This window comes from Protopterus annectens, chromosome 6.part0, assembly GCF_019279795.1.
Source record: "Protopterus annectens isolate FY-2018-M chromosome 6.part0, PAN1.0, whole genome shotgun sequence".
Taxonomy (NCBI): domain Eukaryota; kingdom Metazoa; phylum Chordata; order Ceratodontiformes; family Protopteridae; genus Protopterus; species Protopterus annectens.
In genome coordinates this window covers 412,144,474-412,164,138 of record NC_056737.1, presented here as the reverse complement: position 1 = coordinate 412,164,138, position 19,665 = coordinate 412,144,474, and the positions used below count along the sequence as shown (strand labels likewise).

At 40.1% G+C, this 19,665-nt stretch overlaps 1 protein-coding gene across 1 annotated transcript in view; it reads right to left on the bottom strand.

Annotated features, from left to right (window-relative positions):
- RYR3 (ryanodine receptor 3) overlaps positions 1-19,665 on the bottom strand; it is a 3,250,282-nt gene that overhangs the window by 2,126,836 nt on the left and 1,103,781 nt on the right. The gene's annotated exons all lie outside the window — the stretch shown is intronic.

Genomic DNA, 19,665 nt, shown 5'->3' with positions numbered 1-19,665 from the left:
TTTAAAGATATTAACGTGCATACATACATTTAATTGTAAGAATGATAGGCTTTACATTACAATAAGAGAGGAAAGGCTGGACAAAATCAAGTTAAATGTTAATATGTTGTGATCTTGGGCTGGTGGGGTGCGGGTTTACCCCATCATGAAAAGACTGTCATGTATAATAGGTGGGAACAATACTTTTTTATCATAATAACTATCCATATTACCTTGGAAAATAAATGGACTTATGGGTATATATGAAAATGAAAGAGTATTGAATTTTATTAAAAAATGCAGAGTTCAAATAGCAATATTGAAGGAGACACATCTGGAAAGGAATGATCGTGTGAATTTGACAAAAAAAGGATTTCAAGATGGATATTCAGCAGAACATCAGGGACAAACAAAAAAGGAAGCAATTATACTAATTGCAAGAGGGGCTTCAATAGTGTTAGAAGATTATAAAAGACAATAATGGTAAATTTGTGGCAGTAAAAGGCTACCCCGGCAAGGGAGGAGGATTATGCTGGCATCTCTTTATATTCCACCAAAAACTGCTATTATTTAGCTTAAGAACATTTTGGGAGATATAATCAACTTTCAGCAGGGAATATTACTTATAGGTGGGGACTGGACCTTGATTTGCAAACAGTGGGGATGTATCAGGGGACCTAGAAGGGAAAATATAACAAAATAGGGTAGATTTCTGAATAAAGTTATGAAAATATTTGGTATGGAAAATAAAGTTTTCACTGAACCTGTCTTCAGGTTGGCTATATCTACGGTGTTTATGTATGTGGTGTCCTTGACCACCATTTCTGAGCAGATCTGGGTGCTTCCCTTGAGTTTGCGGAGATATGTGAAGAAAGCCTTCTGACTGTCTTTAGTAGATGTGGCCAGTTTGGACTTGAAGTTTGCTTTGGGGGATTTTACTAGTGCTCTTATTTGCTTGTTCAGAGATTGCTTACAATTAGGCACCTGCTCCTTCTTGGTCCTGGACAGCAGTTTTTTTTTTCCTTTTATTATAAGGTTTATTTATTGCAGATATCCACCAGACTGGTTTACTCTTCCTTGAGTAGGACAATTTTGTCCTGTCAGGTATTCCTGATTCCATGCAACTATATAAGTGTTAGTATAGTACTTTGGTGTAGGTTTGGGCATATATGCCAGTTCTTATGGAGGGGGAGAGAGCTGTGAAGCTATTTATACCTTCCCTCAAGAGGCTGTAATCAGCTTTCAAGAAGTTTTTTCTAGGGGGTGGTCAGGGGAGATGGTGGCTTCAAAAGTGACACCTCTGGTCAGATCTTACCAGGGAGGATGACAATGTAGGGATACCGCAGTGGTTGCACATGTTGGCTAATACCAAGAACAAGATATTTTCACCTCTTGTGGGGGTGTCAACTAGCTGGTCCAAGGCATTTGCATTGATGAAATCAAGGAATCTCTGGGTATTTGTGTTTTGGCATGAGTAGTTTTTCAAATCTATGGTTGGATAATTACATTTGCCCAGGATCAGGGTAAAGGGTTGAATCTTGATAGATTTGAAGAGGTCTGGATAGGTGGCGTGGGCATCTTGAGTCAAAGATGTGGGCCTGTAGCTATCTCTGATTTGAACAGGGGTCCCGTCAATGGTTAACTGCACCTGGAGTGTCTCCTGTGTGCCATACTGTTTAACCAGCCTGGAGGTATGTATGTATTTTATATATATTGCAACTCCACCTCCTTTTGCTTTGCTACCCATGGTTTGGGGTCTGAATGTATGATAGGATGAGTAACCTGGTATGGCTGGGGTGCTCTCTGCAGCTTTGAACGAGGTTTCTGTGACTGCACAAAAGTCAGCATCTTCCAGGGTTAAGAATGCTTGCACTGATTGCAGTGTCATGTTTAGACTCCTAGCATTTAGCAACATGACCTTTAATTTGTTTTACTATGTTTAAACACAGCCTCAGACTACAGGATATGTGCCCACAGAATGGTGTACAGCAACAGTGGTCCCACTCCACAAAGGTGGAGCCTCTACGGACCCTGGAAACTATCGCCCCATAAGCCTGACTAGCTTAGTCTGCAAGGCTATGGAGAGGATCATCATGGAGCTCATAAACAAAGACATTGGGGACCTACAGACACTAGATCCTACCCAGTTCGGCTTTGTCAAGGGCAGATCCTGCCTTTTGAACCTGGATGACTTCTTCGAAACAGTCACCAAAGCCATAGATGAAGGGAAGGTAGTCCACACAGCCTATCTGGACCTTGCAAAGGCATTTGACACAATACCCCACTCTGGCATCATAGATAAGCTATCCAGCTTAAATATAAACCCCTATGTCACAAGATGGGCGCAAACTGGCTCAAAGACAGAACCCACAGAGTGAGAGTTGCTGGAGCCATGTCAGACTCGAAACCAGTCACAAGTGGCGTCCCACAGGGTTCTGTCCTGGGACCACTCTTGTTCGGTATATACTTTTCCGAGGTACAGGCAAACGTGGGAGGACTATGGCTCACCAAGTTCGCAGACGACTGCAAACTGGGCGCCATAATCGACTCTCCAGCTGACACAAACATCCTTCAAAAAGGTCTCACAGAGACAGATAACTGGTGCCAGTGCCATGGTTTAAAGCTAAATGCCAAAAAATGTATAGTCATACCCTTTGGCAAAAACAATGTGCCCACAAATTACCACATAGGCGGAAACCCATTAAGTTCAGCGAAAGTTATTAGGGACCTGGGGACCCAAGTTGATAGCAATCTCTCCTTTGAAAACCACATTACCAAAGTGGTTAGAAAGACCTTCTACATAGCCCACCTCATCACGAAGGGTTTCACATGTAGATCAAGAGAGGTAATCGTGCCCCTTTATTCATCCCTCATCAGGCCCATCATAGAATACAATGCCCCTTTTGGGATGTACCTTACCCGACACCTGCAGCAATTAGAAAGACCCCAAAAGTATCTCACCAAGAGGATCAAGGGTCTCAAACAGATGCCATATGCTGCTCGGTTAAAAAAGCTCCAGCTGTACTCAGTTGCATACCACCTACTTGAGGCGATCTATGCCTGACATACAAAGCTATGTCAAATCCAGAATTAATGGACATGCTCCACCTCAGTAAATCTAAATCCCTTAGAGCCACACGCTCGAGGGACTTGAACCTCAGCACAGAAATAAATAGAACTTGCTGGAGGGACAGGTTCATAACCCAGAGGCTCCCTTCGCTCTGGAATAGAATTCCAGTTCATGTGAGGCAAAGCACCTCACTGAATCTCTTCAAGAAGAATCTCGATAGGTGGATGGGGGATCGTAGGTTTGTCCCGGGGATTACTCCCGTGTCACTATTAGACAGAGGCACAGTAAACTAAACCTTAAAAAGGGCACAGTATACTCAAATCAAGGGGTGACGTAAGCCATACAGAATCGGGCTAGGCTTATAATTGCCCCAGGGCAGATAGCCTAGTATGAGCCTATGAACCTATGAACTAACTGTGACTCTCTCTTTACTCAGTCTGGTGAGGGGAACATCAGTGTGCCTCACTTTAGAATCTGCAGTGACCAGGAAGTTTGGCTGTGCACTGGCTTGCATTAAAGGTTTAGCAGTAGAGCCCTTTTTCTGATTGTGCTATGTAGGAAGTCTTAGTACTTTAGGAAGGCTATCTGCAAGTACCTCGGCATAAGCAGTTTTATGTGTAGGGTCTTTACTTTGTGCAGTAAGTGTGGTTCAAGTGTCACTGATAACCTCTGTATGATTAGTTTTGGTTGTCTGAGAGAGTTTTACTTCCAGCATTAAAGTACATTTACACCTCTTGCATACTTTATCTGTTTTATTAAGAATAAGTGGGTTGTCACTGCACATGAGGCAATTGCTACAATGCTTAGAATATCCATTTCAACCTGATTGGCCAGAGAGAGTTGGGAAGGGCATATTCATGGTTACTGATCTACTAGGGAGGAGTGAGAAAAAATATAAAATAATAGCCTTTTGAGCTATTTGAGCTAAACTAAAACAAGCAGTAGTAAGAAATATTTGAAAAGTAAACACCAACAGTAGTAAAAAAATCTTGTTGCGATCAAAATTTCTTCACTTCTGCGAATAAAAACAGCTTCACATTCTTTGTACCAAAATTTATTTTTAATTGCAACAAGAAGATTTGTTGTTTCGGTATGAAGAATGTGAAGCTGTTTTTATTCACAAAAGTGAATAAATGTTGATTACAACAAGATTTTTTACTACTGTTCAGCATTTAATTTACAAATATTTCTTACTACTAATGCTTGGTGTTTTAGCTTAGCTCGAATAGCTCAAAAGGCTATTCTTTCATATTTTTTCTAGTGGTTTCGACCTGAATAGTTGGACCCTGTCCACTATAGGACTGTTTTGCTAACAAAACCTCAGGGTGCTGATAAAGCTTCAATTCTAAACTAGGGAGGAGTGAGGGAAATTTAAATATTGAATATGTCAATATGAAAATGAACCTGATGAACAACACTCAACTATGTGCAAACTAGATGATGTAGTAGTTAAAAAAATCTTTCTAGACAGTAAGGGTGTTTTAAGGGTAATGTACACTGCATAAGATCAGCATATAAACAGATTACAATGGGAAATTATGCTGAGAGATATTGGCAGCTGTACAGATCACTGCTAGGCGCTGCTGCACGGAGATTAGCAGTTCTAACTAAATACTATAAAAAAGGTGAAAAATGCATATATTCAACACAGAAACACTCAATTAATGCAACTGTGACAAAAACAATGTGAAAAACAAGTGCTAAAGCAGTGGATATTGTAATGAAAGTCTTAGCTTGCTAGTAGGTCATGAGCAAGCCACTGTGCAACTGAGGCACTTTCATAGCAGAGGAGAATTTATATTAAAAAAAAAAAACACAAACAAGGCCATTTGGCCAATCAAAAACAGCACACACTTCTTTTCCTTTGTATAATCCTGGGCCAGAAAATAACTCAGGTCTCCTCTACTCTCACTAAAGTGGAATCAAGGCAGTTCTAAATGAAGACTGTACAAAAGGTCAAAAAGTATAGATATTCAAAACAGAAACACTCAATTAATGAAGCTCTGACAAAAACAATGTGGAAAACAAGTACCAAAAACAGTGGATATAATAATGTAAGTCTTAGCTTTTGTACAGTTTGGCAGAAACTAGCAACACTCTTCTTTTCAAGTAGCATGGTTACCAAATGTCACCAAATGCTCCAGACAATGTGATTCAAATTTTTAAACAAACTATCCCTCTAGCTAATCAAATAAAGGCACAATAAGACTCAACATAGCAATTCCCAGTTCAGAAAGCTTAAGTGCTTAAAGCAGGACAAAAACACTTAGAATAACAGGCACAATAAGCCTTCACTAGCAATTCCCAGCTCAGAAGGGTGGAGGCTACCCTCTACTCCCACAACAGTGTATATCACAAGCCTTCTTAATGTAAAATAACTGGTTCAGGCCCAAGTGCTTAAACCAGAACTAAGACACTTTTAGAATAACAGATTCAATAAGCCTTCAACCAGCAATCCCCAGCTCAAAAGGGCATAGACTAACCTCCCCCGGTCACAAGAGTGTAGACCACAAACTTTCCTTATGTAAAATAACTGGTTTGGAGCATAGGGTGCTTAAATCAGAACTAAGAGGTTTAGAATAAGAGTTACAGTGTAATCATTCTACTAATAAGTAGTAATAAATACAGCAGATCAAATGTAATTGAACACTTTAAGAACACAAATACAATAAAAGCAGCTGGATAAAGTGCCGTTTCTATTAAGTGGGAAGGCAGTAAACAGAAGATAATTCAAGTTTAAGAGACTAAGGGGAGGGCCTTTCCACATGCTCTCTCAGTGCTCAGTAGAATGAGCTGAGGAGATAAGACTGGGAGGAGTTTCAAAAATCAGATTTATAGTATGGGCAGGCAACTCAAAAGCCACAGACAGAGATAAGCAATAGTCAGACAGAGACGAGCAAGTCAAAAAAGCACTACAGCTAAATAAACATGCCACTAAATATTTGTAGCTTAATTAGGAATGCTATTTCTCAGCTCTTGCCACTAATTAGGTGGATGTTATTTACTGTCTGCAAAATAATTATTTTCTAACTGACCCTGGCCAAGACCTCTTAAAACTCCAAAAAGAGTAAAACACTTAAAACAAAGCAATATGCAATATAAGAAAAGAATAAACAAATAGAAGTAACCAAATCTCAAATGAATAAATCCAATCCAAAATCAAATGCAGAGATCAGAAACAGTCAGGCAGAGAACAAAATGTCAAAGAAGCACTGTTTTGAGACATTTTAGCAAGTTTAGAGAAATTAAAGGTAAGTTAGTATTATATGAACAGGAACTGCAATGTGAAGTGAGAAACAAACAGTGTTATGGCATATTTAGGGAGAGAGCAAGGTGAAATTAAATAGGAACTGAATAAAGAAGGGTGAGTAAGGAGGTCTAAGGTAAGAATAGGTATTAGTTCATATTTAGGGATATAGTTTATCCTTGGGTTGAGCAAGAACACAGCCAGATTTTGTACAGGAAGCCTTTCAGAATGGTTTTAAAAGACTGGAGGGAGAGTATTGACTTGACCAATATAGGTTAGGAGATCCAGGCCTTAGCAACATGGTATGAGTACAGACAATGCCCAGCAGATCTGATAGGTGTGTGGGAAGAGTGAGATAATTTTTTGATCAATGGATTGTAATGACCAAGAAGGAACATAGTTGTGTAGATTGGTATTTGTGTTGGACAAGCAGATAGATAATGGATTATTTTTTAGGTGGCAAAAGCTGTGTATATGCTAGTTGATGAGAGTAAGCTGCGGTGGTGCAGTGGTAGCATTGTCACCTCACAGCAAGAGGTTCTCCCGTTTGATTCTCAGCTGGAATGCCTTCTGTGTGGAGTCTGCATGTCCTCCCCGTAGTCAAGTGGCGTTCGAAAGACATGCGTGAATGAGCGTGCTTTCATTGAAGGTTGGGCATCGGGCTGGCACCTTGGCACCGTAAAAATCAACTGCCAATCATTAGCGGACCAGAGTTCCGCTGTGGCGACCCCTAACTGGGAAAAGTCAAAAGAAGAAGGATGCTAGTTGATGAGAGCTCTGAAAGAGAGTGTTTGCTGCAAATTTTGTCACTTTATTATAGCATTGTTCAACTTTTGCTTTTTCTAATGCCTGGAGGTTAGTAAGGATGGATGTGCCATAAGGTAGTGAGGAAAGGACGTAAGTAGTGGCAATATATATTACACACACACACACATATATATATATATATATATATATATATATATATATATATATATATATATATATATATACATATATGTATATGTATATATACATATCTACGTCTCTTTTTCTCTCTCTTTCTCTCTCTCCCTCTCTCTCTCTCTCAAGGATTCTACTCCACTTTGGGCTTGACTGTCTTGCTACAAGCCTTGACCCAAGTCCCTTTTGAACCTGCTGCCAAGGTGGACTTAAAATTCGCAGTAGGTTCAAAAGAGACTTGGGTCAAGGCTTGTACAAGACACTCAAGCCCACAAGAGGAGTAGAATCCTTGATACCACAATTTAAAAAAATAAGCAAAAATACCACTCAGCCAGTTGAAAGAAGCAGCAAAATAAACTTCTATAAACACAGAACAGATTTATTTAAAATCAATCTCTAGCACTTCGGCCACAGCCTCCTCGGAGTACAAAAACACAAAAGAACACACCCCTTATATATAACAATTACATCAATTACTTAATTTAAATAACAATTAATTACATAAGTGCTTTCCAATTGCATTCCAGGAGAAGAATCCTTGACTGGAGATCTCAGAAGAAAGGGACCTCTCAGGAAAGCTTTACAGTACTTGAGTGAGACAAAGGAAGTGTAATTCTCTTCAATATGGAAATTTGAGATCACCGCTAGCTGACCTTTGACAGCTGAATAACTATCTCTGTTATAGAAAACGGAAGCAAGAAAATCTAAAACTGCTGATATAGGAGTTGAAAAAATATCTAAATTTCTCTATAAAGTCCAAATGGAAAATCTCCATTTACTTTTGTAAACTTTCCTAGTGAAGTACGAATATGGACCACTTGAGCGGAAAGCCTGGACTGACTAGCCATCATTGGAAGTGGAGAAACCACATGCTTAGTTTTAGGACTTGAATATCCAGATGAGGTATTTTGGATGAATGAGACAGAAGATCTGGATTCAGATACAGCACCCAAGGGGAGTGTACCATAAGAAGTCAGAGAAAGGGAAACCACATCTGTCAAGGCCAGAAAAATGTGATGAGGATGACTGAGAGATTCTGTTGTAATGCTTTCTGCAGAAATTTCTGAATCAGAGGAATTGCTGGGAAGGCATACAGGAGACCAGAGGGCCAATTGTGAATCATAGCATTTCTAAGGGACTCTCCTTCTGGACTCACTCTATTTGGGATTGGAGAGAGAAACAAAAAGATCTAGCATAGTTAGGAACATTGACAAAAGATTTGTGTTGCCACTGTGAGGTAGCACAATAGATCAGTTCACCCTGTCCACTAGAACATCAGTCTTCCCCAGCATGTGCATCGTTATCAGAAATCGGTTCTCACCACAATAAGTAGGAACATGCTCCCCATTGTTTGTTGATGTACTAGACTACTGATGTTGTCATTCTAGGTAGAAATCATCCCTAGATGAAGGACATCCTGAAAAGCCTGCAATGTTCGGAGGACTGCCTCATCTCTAAGACAGTGATGTGAAGATTGGCCTCTAATGGGGAACATGTGCCTTCAACCATCTTCCTCATGTAATGCTCCCATAATTTAGAAGCATTCATAATCACTACGGCTTTGGAGGAGGGAGGTACAAAGGGAATTCCCCAAATGATCTCTGTTGTCTGAATCCACCAAGTTACATGATATTTCCAGATTTTTGATAAATTAATTAAAAAGGCCATGGACTGGAATATGTTGGACCACTCGACTGCTAGTTTTCACTGCAACACTCTCAAATAATATCTTGCTAAGTGGACCAAAGTAAAGGAGGTTGCTGTTGATACTAGAAGTTGAAGAAGTAGTCTGGCAGGCAGCATCTGATGGAAAAGGAGTTACAGGGCCTGATTTCTTAGAATGACTAATCTGTTCTCTGGTAACCTTGTAGTTTGCATATTGTGTCGAAGTGTGCTCCTATGAACTCCAGAACTTGTACTTGGAAAAACTTTGATTTGTCCTGATTTACTGTAATTCTGAGGTTGGAACATAGTGAAGTAAGCAGTTTCTGGCTCGTACTTGCAGTGACCTGCTAGGAGCAGTAAGGAGCTAGTCATTTAGATATTGAAACACCAAGGACCTTTGTAGCTGGAGATGAGCTGAAACCACTGCCATGCATTTGGTGAACACACAGGGGGCTGTGGCAAAGCCAAAGGGCAGGGCTCTGAACTGAAAATGACTTACTGGAATATCTGTCTATTTTGATGTGGTAGTATGTGTCCTGAAGGTCCAGTGAGTGCATCCAATTTTCATTCATCAGAAGGGGGAGGATGGACTGTACCATGACCATCCAGAACTTTATGTGCTTAATGTATTGATTCAAATGGTTGAGGTCCAAATCCGTTCTTTGCCCTTACTGGTCTGGTAAGACCCCTTTGATGACTCACTTATCTAGCAGCTTTTTTATCTGTCATGCTGCTGCTTTTCTTTGAGAGGGTGGAACATTGGGAAGTTTATTTCATAGTGGGAGTATATAGAGAAAGGGAATGTTACAGCCTCTGGTAATAACTGTCCACATCCACACCCAGATATCTTTGGTGATGGACATCCAACCTTCTGAGTGCAGAGACATATGCACCCGACTGTCTCCAGAGTGCAGCAGTCAGGCAACCATTCAGCAGCACTGATAAGGCCTCTTGGAGAACAGACCCCCTAAAGCCTTGATTCTGTGGACCTCTTCTGCCATGAGGATGTCTACCATTAGGATACCCCCTCTCCCTTGGGGGACTCTATCTCCAGAACAATCCTGAAAAACCCTTAGGACTTCTGAAACCACATCTTTATATCTCAGTTTTGATTTTTAGAGAAGGTCCTCCAGGGGTAGAAAACTGCATGCCTACAGCAGAAAGAGTTTTACCATCCTGCTTACTCCTGCAGAGTGTGTCCTTGACCTTAGGGCTAAACAAAGTCAAGCCATCAAATCGGGCATTGATAAAAGGGGTCTATATCATTATTTTAAATGTTCAGATACTCGAGTTCCCCAAGGCCGACACCACAATATCGAACCACAAGTTAATCGAATGTTAAAAACCGTGAACTTCACAATATCGCATTTCCATAGTTGGCCACATCATTTTACTAAGGTAAAATGTCACTAGGAGATTCCCTTATCCTGTATAGGAAATCAACATACATGTGCAATAGATACTGACCTTAGGGTTAGAAGTAGGGTTAAGTGAAGTGCATATACAGTAATATATTTAATGTACATGTGCAATAGATACTGACCTTAGGGTTAGAAGTAGGGTTAAGTGAAGTGCATATGCAGTAATATATTTAATGTACATGTGCAATAGATACTGACCTTAGGGTTAGAAGAAGGGTTAAGTAAAGTGCATATATAGTAATATATTTGTGTCGCCCAATAGGAACCTGTTTAAGTTGCATGGGTTTGTAGGTTTTGCTATAAATTAAGAGAGTAACATGTAAGTTGTGTAAGTTCGACTACATGTCATTGTCGAAAATGGCTAGCGCTCCTGATGTACCTCCTGGTAGTCTAGGTACATGCTATAGCACTGTAACATCGCAGAAGAATAGGGAAATGCTGCATTTAGATGGGTATCTCAATACATTAGAGAAAACTAGCAAAGATAGGAAATACTGGTGTTGCAAGTATAAGCAGACATGTAAGTGCAAGGGTTGGGCAATCACCATGAAGCAGGTAGATGGGGAATTGTTGTTAAAGTCAGTATGTCATGCCCATCCACCAGATGCTGCTGAAGTAGAGCGTTATATTGCTTGTCACCAACTGAAAGAGACAGCCCAGTTAAGTAGGGCTACACCAGCATTAGTAGTGGATGACATTATTGCTAGCACTTCGTTACAGAGTACTTTAAGTTTCCTTCTAGGCATTCCATGCTGCAACAAGTAAATTGTGTGCAGCGTAGGAAGATGCTTACCTATAAAGTGGTATCAACCCCTTTAAATGAAATGAATGCTACTGAGTGTGTATTGAAGGAAAGTTGCTTTATACAGCAGCGCAAGGTAGACCTTAATGCCAATATTCATGTGTTAGTGTTCAGTATGAAGGAGAATTTGCAGGATTTCTGCACATGTAAGTTATGGTTTATGGATGGAGTTTTTCTCACAAAGGGTCAGCTGTGTCAGCAACTGTATAGTGTGCATGGGTTGATTTCAGTTGGAGAAAGTACTAAATGTGTACCATTGGTGTACTGCTTGATGTCAAAAAAATCTTACAAGACATACAACTATTTCTGGGAGTGTGTGCATCAGCTGATATCTCTTGATCTAGTGACTAGAGTAGAATTTATTTTATGTGACTTTGAAATGGCAGCTATGAAAAGCGTTAGAAATAATTTCCATCAGGTAACATCTGGGTGTCTGTTTCATTTCTCACAGGCTGTTTGGCGAAAAGTGCAGTCTCTAGGATTGGCTACTTTGTATGGCAAGTGGGTACATTTTCAGTTGTGTGTGAAAAAGCTAATAGCTCTTTCTTTCCTTCAGGAGGATGAGGTTGTTCCTGCATTTAATGCTTTGTGTGAGACATTTCCTGTTGAGGGGAAGCCATTGCTGTCTTATTTTGCAGAGGTGTATGTTTTGGCATGTGTGCGTAAACATAGCACTAGGTCTGCACATGTTTCAAGATTTCCTCCGATGTTTCCTATTGCAGTTTGTAATGTTTCCTCTCTAAATGATCTGTGCCTTCCACGTACACAAAACTATGTTGAGGGATGGCATCGCCGTGCTAGATGTCTTTTAGGTAGGCATATTTCAGACATCCCACCTGTTCTGAGTGTTCTAGTGCGTGAGCAGAACAGGGTTAATGAGATCAGATTACAACTGCAGCCTAGTTGTCCGCCTTCACCTAGAAAGCGTAGGAGTGTTGAAAAACAGTCTCATATGCAAGTAGTGCTCAGGAAGAGGAATGAGTACTCTGCGAGTGAATTCCTTCGAGCGATAGTTCTGTTGTTGAAAGTGTAACATACAGTTGACAGTTTGAATGTACTACATAAATTGAACTTTTTCAGTAATTGGGTGTTCACATTCAGATATATTTGTGTGTTATTCACATTTAATTAGCACAGGGGATAAATGGGTGAAGTGTTCACATGGGTGAAGTTTAGATTCTTTTGTTTGGGTAGGCAGTATGCAGCAGGAGGGAAGTTGGCCAACTATGGCAATTCAATATTTTGAATTTCGTGCTTTTCCACATTCGGTGTAGTTGAGGTTCGATATTTTGGTGTCGGCCTTTAGGGATTCGAGTATCTGAACATTCAAAGTAATGATACAGACTCGATAAAAGACTTCTTAAATGGTTTAGCAAAATCACACCAATGCATCCAGACATGCCTCCTTACTGTAATGCTTCTACCTGCAACTCTTGAACCACCTTCTGTTTACTGGATATGACTCATGTTGAAGTTTTCAACAGAGACTGAAAGATGGAGAGCTACAAATCCACTGTTTTTCTGTCTTCCACAGACATGGAACACAGAAGACTTTGGAAAAAACTCTGTACCCATGAACTACCACATAGGTGGTAGTCTACTTAACACCAAAAGTGTGATAAGAGACCTTGGGACACAGGTGGACAGTAGTCTCTAGTCTTTCCTTTGATAATCACATCGCCCCAGTGGTCAGGAAATCCTTCTTCATGGCACACCTCATCACAAAAGGTTTCTCATCCAGAAAAAAGTGGTTATTGTTCCCCTTCTACTCATCACTCATTAGACCCATTATAGAGTACAGCACCCCTTTTGGTATGTACCTCAAAAGACATCTGCAACAACTGGAGAGGCCACAGAAATACCTCACAAAGAGGATTACTGGCCTCAAACAGATGCCCTATGCAAACCGTCTCAAAAAACTCCAGCTTTACTACGTCACATATCACCTACTCAGAGGTGATCTCTGCCTAACATACCAAGCTATGTCAAACCCAGAGCTGTTGGACATGCTCCACTTAAACAAATCCCAGTCCCACCGAGCTACACACTGTAGGGACCTAAACCTTGTCACCACAATAAACACAACCTGCTGGAGGGATAGATTCCTGTCCCAGAGACTTTCCATACTCTGGAACAGACTACCTATCTATGTCAAACAGAGCTCCTCATTAGCACTCTTCAAGAAAAATCTTGATGATTGGATGGGAAATAGGAAATTAACCCCACGGATCATTTCTGTGGCTCTGCTCGACAGGAGCCCAAGAAAATAATTTTCTTGGGTGGCGAAAGCCAAGGTACCTTTTTTTAGCTAGGCTTATATAGGCCCTAGGGCCAATAGCCTAGTACCTACCTACCTACCTATGAACCTATGAACCTATGGACCCAGAGAGACCTTGGAGAGCTCTTTTGTCAATTCTCTTTCAGAAACCTAGTCTTGTGTGCCAAATAATTGAGTGATCTTAATGCAAAGGTAATTGAAGTGTAAACTGTCTTCCAAAATCTTTCCATAGCCCCTGACTCTCTGTTAGGAAGATGGACAGATGAGCTCTCTTCTGACAGCTCCTTCTTACTGGCTGCCGCTACTACCATGGCACCTACTACCAGGTCTTTGCTCCAGTGAAGGTCATATTTAGGGGCAACAAGATATTTATCTGGCTTTCTGGGAATCCGTTTTATGAAGTCTGATTCCTTTCATGCCTGGTGAGAGATTAAAATCTATCATCTCATCAGCCGGGGAATCACCTATGGAGTAGCTGAGCTGGAAGCAAAAGCCTGAAGAAAAATGGATTCCTCCTAATTTCCTTTCTGTCTGAGAAGCTTGACAATTTCCTCAAATGAGACTTCCTCAAGTGATGATATGGAGGACCCCCTCCCCTTCATCAAACTTCATGCCTTCTGTCAGAGACTCCTAGGGGGCACTCCTGTGTCTCCTCTTACACTTATACTTCCAAGGAGCCTCCACAGGGAGAAGTTCCAGAGAGGACTCTGGAAGTCTGAGAGATGTCCTGAATGAGGACATTCTCAATGTTAGTATGAACTGGCTGTCCTGATGGGGTAGACTGTGTAGGATAAGGACCCAGGGCTATCAGTTGTGGAGTGGATGGAGCCAAGAGGGATAGAGAGGTTCATTTTCCAGCCTTGAAGAGAGCTCTTAAAGGTAGAAGCTAATGGAAAATCCAAGACTGCCTCAGCAGAAACCAAAGCTGCCACATGAGCATGACCAAGAGTACCACCCTGACTTGGCTCTGCGACCAAACAGCTTTGGAGATGAACCCTTACGACCAGACACTGCATCAAGATCTGCCCAGCTCTGACAAAATTAGAGCTGGTTGGGTCAGAGAAGATGTCAAAGTCAAAGATGACCACATCTTTGGATCTGACACTCTGATGGGAGACAGACACGGGAGAATTGCCAACTGAATTTTAGTCTTGAGGAACATCCTCATCCTTTATCCACATCACCTTCTCTCAACTTTCTGGTAGACTAAAGGACCTTAAGGAAGAAGATGTGAAGGGTAGACTTGAAGTCCTCTGTAAGCTTTTCTCCTGAAGAAAGGGTGAATGCACCCTAGGAGAGACTTCATCCAAGGAAAACCTTGGATCTGGCAAGGAAGGAGACTTGGACTATAACAGAATTGGATATAGGGCAGACGTAGGATCTGAAGGTTTGGAAATCTTGGTAGTCAGAGCCAAAGATAATACTGATGAAGGGCAGCAGTGAGGGGATCACGTCCTGTCCTGTTCTTTGGCCTATCACTCATGTTCCCCTTGTGTTTCTCTGATAACTTTTCCTAGATGGGGAAGCTCCAGATACAGATTTTTAAGACTCAGAAGATATGAGACACTTGGGAATTAGCTTATTTTGTCATTAAATCATGGCACGGTGACCAAAGGCAATGCAAATTGAACAATCCTCCTCCAGATGTACTGTGCTCAGACAACACACACAATTAAGGTATGAATCAGAGTTAGGCATTTTGAGGCTACAATTCACACATTTATTAAAACCAGTGGGTTTGCCTGACATAATATCCAAAAGGTAAAGGGAAATGAAGTCACAGGTAATCACTACCAACAATGGTAACAAGAATACACAGAGAAAAGTACAGACAATAAATATCAACAATGGTATCAAAAGCTACTAGGTATTACTAGTAAAAAAAAGAAAATATGTGCCGAGGTCATGAAGGAGGCCTAGAATAAAGTTTTTTTGTGTCATATTGGGAGGAAAGGATCATCAGTTAAAAAATGCCTACACTAATAGTATAAACATATAATAGTAGAATACCACAAAATACTTTACAATTGAAAGTAGTATAAGAAGCACTTAGCTTAACTAGGACCAGAGCCAATTAATCATGTTCATATCTTACGTGTACCAAACAAGACCTGGGAAAATGTTAAAGACAGGAGGGGATTATAGGTAATGAAAAGAGCCTGAGCTATAGATTCTATATCTGGAAAAAGCGGCCAAAGTCGGATCTGAGGTTGAAGTCTGCACCCATCAGTTAAGGAATGCACAGAAAAGTCAGCATCAGATCTGGCTCAATAAGCCCTGCTTTCAACTTGTGAAGGAGTACCAGAGAGAACAGGTGTATCTGGTCTGCAGGGTGTGGGGAGATTTCCCTGAAGAGAGGAGGATTTTCTGTCTACTGCCAAGAGTACCTTCATCGAATCATTCTCAGCACCCACTTGTCAGAAACTATTTGTGCCCAGACTACTGTTTTGAGCTAAAGCATGGGGGAGAGATGAAAAGGGGGGCACAAGAGGAAGGGATGGGATGCTCTGAGACTTGTCATAGCCATTCTTTAGTAGGGGAAAGATCTTTTTTGAGAAGGGAATCCTTTTTGTTTCATTTGGAAATATTATCCTCCTGCCATTTTCTTTTGGTATGCTGACTCTTGCTAGGTGGGGAATTTTGTTTGCTCTGTCCTTTGAAGTTAGACGCCTTGTTAGGGAAGAACATGGGAATATGAAGGATTCTAGATACCACATGCATCGGCTTACCTCTGTCATACCATTGTTTGAGAATATGGGTAGCAGTAAGACTAAACACAAATTCAGAACTTAAAGAAGTATTTAAAATCTCATTTTTTAAATCCTCATAAAACATTCTAGTTATGCAATCAAGCAAACCTTCTGAATACAACAGAAGAGGCAACATTTCTTGAAATACTATCCGCACTTTCCAAGACCCTCCTCAAAGCATATTTCAAAATCTGAGTTACATTAGAAACAATATCATTCATATAACACTCCTGTTCAGCAGGCAAAGATACAGCAAAGTCAGTTAAACTGCGAGCACATTGCAAAATAAATTTCCTTATGAAGCCCTGATAATTTAAAATTCTAAATACTAAATTACTAGACTACAGAAGGTAGCCCCATGTATATTCAGAATAGGAGCCAGTCTCTGAGATTAGCTGACTGTAAAACACTCTTAGCTAAGAAAACCACATCAGCCCTATACATGGTAATAACCTAATTGTATGTTGTGTGTTGAAGTTTCTCTTTCTTCTTACTATGAACTACACTAGATGACAAAATACCTAGCGACAGAGTATTATGTTTGGCAAGGGGTCTTTTACCCCGGTCCTCTCCTACACCTAAAGGGTTTGGCTCTCCCATACCTGAAACAGATACAGGAATTTCCACAGAGGATGTGTTTGAGCCCTGTACCATAGGGGTCTAAGGGCTGACACCACAGGGTGACAGAGAAAAAGGTAAGTGGTCTGTGGGCTGGCTTAAGGCAACAATAGATTCACAAACTGAAGAATGAGGCATGTTTTTTTTTTAGTTTGTTCTTTCAGGTGCAACTGCATTTGATGGGGTGGCAGCCACACCAGGATCCATCAAGTCAGGGGAAAACACCAACCAGAATATTACACAACACTATTAAGGGCTGACAAAGGGCAGCAATAATAGAAAATATAAACCAGGTTCCCACATTTTGGAAAAAAAATCAATGGGATCTTATCTAAGTCTAGAAGCTGTAATCCACTAATGCAGGCTGCTGAGGAGATTCAGCTGTCACTAAAAATAATTTACTTACTTTCTGTGACAGGGTTAGGCTATGCCCTGATGGGAAGGGCTTGGTGAATCCCCAATCATAGAGAGTCAGAAGAGAGGATTTTGTGCTCTGAAAAGCTACCAGTGTAGGTGTTACTGCAGGCACAGAAACCATATGCCACTGAAGCGTTGTGAATAATAAATATTTATTTATGAAATTAGCAGCTTTATGACATCACTTTGTCTTACATTTATAATATAACATTTCTCACTATAACAACATGCAGTACTGTCACTAACAGTATCTACATAGTAAGTTCAAGATATAACTTAAGCCTGGAAGTTTTGTTGAGTAAACACCAAAACCATTTACAGATGCAAGCAGTAGGAGCATACAGAACCGAATAACTGAGAAAGCAATAAGTGTGTGTTCTGTGATTTTGGGGTTTATTAAACTAAAAAAAAAGTATTTTCCTCTAAAAACTGCTCAGACATAATTGGAAATACATTTTCTACCAGAGTCTGTTGCTTTAATCACCAATGGGAGAGGTGGTAAACATCATCTTCTTTTGCCAGTTATGGATTACTCATCAACCAACTTTAAACAGTAAAGATTATATAACTCTGACTTGAATATCAACTGCCTAATGATTATGTTTGTTGACATCTAAGCAAACACATTTCCATATGACAAACTAAAGATGCGTATTATGGAGGGAGCTGTCTACTATACTCCCAACAAATTATTCTAATTCCCAAGTCACTATACCACTGAAACAAGTGAAATTTGTGGTGGGGAAGTGACATTCATTTTGTAATTTTAGTCATAAAGCTGACCCTAAACATACAGTGACTGGGCATCTAGCCTTTGAATAATCAAGATTAGTAAGATAATACAAAAACTGAGAAAATGGAAGCTCATATGGATATTGATAGCAAGTTACAAGCAGTTAAAATGTTTCTAGTCCCTTTCGTCTTATACACTGGCCAGGCATATTTTTATCAACCAGATGAGAAGTTGTGGACAGTAATTAATAAAGAGCTGAAAGAATTTATCTGGGAGGGAAAGACGGCAAGATTCAAGTGGGATAAGCTTATTCTTTCAATAGAACAGGGCAAATTGGGATTATTTGAGTTGAATGGGTATTTCAGAGCAACACAGTTAAGGCTCCTATACATAGCCCAATCAGAAAACTATAATTCAAAGTAGAAAGAGATGATAATGAGATGGGTGGAAGTTCAAGTAACAGGAAGAGACTGGAATTTTGGATGCAGACCTTTAAGGAGAACAAGAATAATCATGTAGAATATTATATTCATAAAGTAGCAGAAGGTCTTTTAAGAACTAAGCCAACTTGGCATTGGAGAAAGGAAATTTTGCTGATAGGGATTACTGCAATTAGGGATACAAACCATGGGCAAGATGGGGTGGGAATGTATTGGACAAAACTGGCAAAGGAACCAAGGAACTGGGAGCAAATAACCAGAGAGGGAAATGTTATAGAATGGGAAGATGCCAAGAACTTATTGCAGGTTAAAGACTGCATTCCATATCAAGGAATGATATCAGAGTATAAGCAAACAGAAAGAAACAGGGGGGTCCTAAATTAAAGATGATCACTGGTAGAGGTTTTAGTAGAATCTAGAACAGAAGTTGCCAATAGTTGCCATTAAGAAAGGAATAATTAGTAGACCACATAAAATATTGTATGATAACTATAAGAATCAATCAGAGGAGGTTATGAAGGACTGGGAAGAGAGGTTAGATAAGCAATTCACAAAGAAACAATGGGGGCTATATGTATGTCTCCCAGATATGCAACAAAATCTAGAAAATTGTGGATCTTTGCCTGGAAGTGCTTACATAGGTATTTTTATACCCCAAGCAGACTTCAAAGAAATTTTCCTCAGGTAGACAGCAAATGCTGAAGGTGTGATGTGGCAGAAAAAGGTAACTGGGAACATATTTTCTGGGAGTGTATTGAGATGATAATCTTTAAAGATTCCCTGCAAACTGCTGGGTGAGCAAGTTGGAGTGATTAAGGAAATGATTTTTTTGAGCTATGATACAAACTCGGAATTGCCTAGACATAGTAAGGCCTTGCTGAGTCTAATTATGAGGGCTGCCAAAAAAGTCATTACTAGAAAATGGAAATCGAACACTAAATTAACTTTACTAGAAGTAGCGAAGATAGTAACAGAGTTAAAACAACTGTAACTGGGATCTTTAGAAAAGGGTAGGAGCAAATTACATATGAAAAATGGGAACTGTGGGATGAATACATGCAGAGGAGGAATGAGGTTTAAAAGAAGACAGGATATGAATGAGCTACGTAATGGTTGACTAACAGTGACTGGATATGTTAAAAGTGATGCATAATGTTTGCAGCTACAGTTGTGCCACACGGTTTGGAATGTTTAATGTTTGCAACTGAGATTGTGTCACTATGGTTTATTGTCATTCACATAAATGTAACATGGCCTATGTCATACATGATAATTTAATAAAAAAAAATAGTTAATAGCAAAA